The 2,778-nt window shown below is 52.2% G+C and overlaps 1 non-coding gene across 1 annotated transcript; it reads left to right on the top strand.

Moving 5' to 3' along the window:
- Positions 1-1,800: 1,800 nt before the first annotated feature.
- Trnas-cga (transfer RNA serine (anticodon CGA)) lies at positions 1,801-1,875 on the top strand. Its single transcript has one exon. It is a non-coding gene; the product is annotated as a tRNA-Ser (tRNA).
- The last annotated feature ends 903 nt before the right edge of the window (positions 1,876-2,778 follow it).

Below are 2,778 nucleotides of genomic sequence, written 5' to 3'. Positions count from 1 at the left end.
GCACAGCTTTTCCGGATCTCTTGGCAGCATAAGCCCCACAATACGCTTCCCTAACAGCGACGTCGTTTTCTACCGAGATATTGGCATGCACGTCCAGCTATTGGGGCAGTGTTATTAAGGAAACTGTTGACATTAAATTAGCGAGCATCCTTGTTAACTGGGATGGAGGTTTATTTTTAAACTCTGCTTGGAAACCTACTCCCTCCATTGTCAAAAAACAGAGGGAAAGAGCCAATGTTACCTCACCTGCTAGTTTGAAGTCTTTCACTATCGATACTTCTGATCTTGGTCATCTTTGGTGGCACTAGTGTACAGTGTGTGTGTGTGTGTGTGTGTGTGTGTATGTGTGTGTGTGTGTAGTCTTTTCTAAATTTTTACAAGAACCGAGTTTTAAATTTGTTTGTACATCGCCTGTCCGTTGCAGTATGTGCCTTGAAAATGGCGGGGTGTACTCCCGCCGAAATATCGGCGGTCGCTGTAAATAGTACGTGGCTGAATTGTTTGAATATTCACCGACTACCATCATGATCTCCGCCGTAATGCGAATGGGTCTCCAATTTTGGAAGAGGGCATATTGTTGCTGTCGCGTCTGTGGTCCCCGGGCACCTGCCAAGATGCGCTGTCCGCAACGTCTTCCCATGAGCTCTTCTGGTGCACACTCCTAAGTGGCTTCTCACCCAGCCCTTCGTCTGCTCACCTGTGCGTCTTACCACTGAATTCGATACTTTTAGCTGACTCTTACGCCCTACTACACTACTGGCCATTAAAATTGCTACACCAAGAAGAAATGCAGATGATAAATGGGTATTCATTGGACAAATATATTTTACTAGAACTGACATGTGATTACATTTGCACGCAATTTGGGTGCATAGACCCTGAGAAATCAGTACCCAGAACAACCACCTCTGGCTGTAGTAACGGCCTTTATACGCCTGGCCATTGAGTCAAACAGAGCTTGGAGGGCGTGTACAGGTACAGCTGCCCATGCAGCTTCAACACGATAACACAGTTCATCGAGAGTAGTGACTGGCGTATTGTGACGAGCCAGTTGCTCGGCCACCATTGACCAGACGTTTTCAATTGGTGAGAGATCTGGAGAATGTGCTGGCAAGGGCAGCAGTCGAACATTTTCTGTATCCAGAAAGGCCCCTACAGGACCTGCAACATACGGTCGTGCATTATCCTGCTGAAATGTAGGGTTTCGCAGGGATCGAATGAAGTGTAGAGCCACGGGTCGTAACACATCTGAAATGTAACGTCCGCTGTTCAAAGTGCCTTCAATGCGATCAAGAGGTGTCCGATACGTGTAACCAATGGCACGCCATACCAGCACGCCGGGTGATACGCCAGTATGGCGATGACGAATACACGCTTCCAATGTGTGTTCACCGCGATGTCGCCAAACTCAGATGCGACCATCATGATGCTGTAAACAGAACCTGGATTCATCCGAAAAAATGACTTTTTGCCATTCGTGCACCCAGGTTCGTCGTTGAGTACACCATCGCATCCGCTCCTATCTGTGATGCAGCGTCAAGGTCAACCGCAGCCATGGTCTCCGAGCTAATAGTCCATGCTGCTGCAAACGTCGTCGAACTGTTCGTGCAGATGGTTGTGGTTCTGCAAGAAGATGGTTGTTGTTCTGGAAGAAAGGATATCGTGGAGACATGGCTCAGCAATATCCTTTCTTTCAGGAGTGCTAGTTCTGCAAGGTTCGCAGGAGAGCTTCTGTTAAGTTTGGAAGGTAGGAGACGAGGTGCTGGCAGAAGTAAAGCTGTGAGGATGGGGTGTAAGTCGTGCTTGGGTAGCTCAGTTGGTAGAGCACTTGCCCGCGAAAGGCAAAGGTCCCGAGTTCGAGTCTCGGCCCGGCACACTGTTTTAATCTTCCAGGAAGTTTTAACAGCGTTCCTAATGCACGCACAGTGGTGACTGTTACGTCAGGCGGATCTGTGTCAGCGCGCTCGTCCGATGATTGGCCGGGACGACCGCGAAACGGCGGCCGGACGCCGGCGGCGTGGGCGTCGGTGTGGGTGCGCCGGCGCGCGTCCGCCTACGCACCGCACCGCGACGGCGGGCTTTCCCGGACGGGCGGCCGCGGCTCCATTATCCGAGATTAAGCAATGATATGTTGGGCGTCGGGCGCACAATACCGCCGGAACGGAACAGATAATTTGGCCGCCAGCCACCGAGGCCGGGTGCCGGCGCGGCAGTAAATTCCGTGCGCCGTGTCCCGCGGTAATGCGCTCCCAAGGCCCGGCTAACGAACACCCTACCTAGGCTGGCTGCCCCCTGCGCGCCGCTTCGCGCCGGCTCGTAATTAACGTGCCGACAGCGCGCCGCGCGGCGACGCGGACGCAGACGCGGCTCTCGTTACGTGCCGGCAGTAAAAGGGACACGTGGTGCGCGTCGACAGGTGGACCGTGGAAACAGGGGCCGCCAGGCGCAGTCGGAGAATCCTGGAGACAGGCGCTGCGTTCCGACCTCTGGAGGCCAGTCTGTGTCTCGGGGTGCTACGATAACTATTCAGGCGAGTAGTACTCAGATCGTCCTGCGATATTGCTCATATGAGTACCCCAACAGTATCGACACGTACTCATATCGATACTTATTTAATTTTTGGTACGCAAAATAAGTAAATCTGAGTATGCTCTGAAGTGGCAAAAGTCATCTCGTAATTTCGTGTCAGACCCACTTCAGCCCGGCGTACTCATGTGGTATCGGCTCAACAAGTCGTTCGAAGTCGCCTGCAAACATATTGAGCCATGCTGCCTCTAC

The sequence above is a fragment of the Schistocerca nitens genome, chromosome 6 (genome assembly GCF_023898315.1).
Source record: "Schistocerca nitens isolate TAMUIC-IGC-003100 chromosome 6, iqSchNite1.1, whole genome shotgun sequence".
NCBI classification, from domain to species: Eukaryota; Metazoa; Arthropoda; class Insecta; order Orthoptera; family Acrididae; genus Schistocerca; species Schistocerca nitens.
The sequence above is the reverse complement of the archived record's forward strand: the minus strand, read 5'-3'. Positions and strand labels throughout refer to the sequence as shown.